Below are 481 nucleotides of genomic sequence, written 5' to 3' on the forward strand. Positions count from 1 at the left end.
CTTTATACACAGAACCTCCTCGGTTTATGGACTCAGAGAAAACCTGCAGCTGGACCCTGCCCTGGTGGCTGGTGTGTGGCATGTCCCTAACAGCCAGGGGTCACATTTAACCCCACGACACCCCAGCCAGCAACCCCCCGACCCACTCCCTCCGGTTTCTATACTGGTGTGGAGCATCCCTTTGGCTGCCCAGGCCCTGCTCCCTACCTGCTCGCTGCCGGAGCACGGGAAGCTGAAAGGTCCTTGACTTAAGGTAAGTTCTGCTTAGCAACAGCTGAACACCAGTGTGTGCTCAACGCTGTTCTCACACTCAACCCGAAACGCAGCCCTGAACCAGCCTCTGGGAAGAAAATAAACTCTGTCCCAGCCGACAGCAGGACACACGTGTACCCAAAGATTCCACGTGTCTGCAGAGTGGAAAACTGCTGCTGCAGACAGAACAAGATGCTGAGCAGCCCACCCAGCTCCTTACACCTGGGTG

The sequence above is a fragment of the Buceros rhinoceros genome, unplaced genomic scaffold (assembly GCF_000710305.1).
Source record: "Buceros rhinoceros silvestris isolate BGI_N320 unplaced genomic scaffold, ASM71030v1 scaffold21694, whole genome shotgun sequence".
Lineage (NCBI taxonomy): Eukaryota > Metazoa > Chordata > Aves > Bucerotiformes > Bucerotidae > Buceros > Buceros rhinoceros.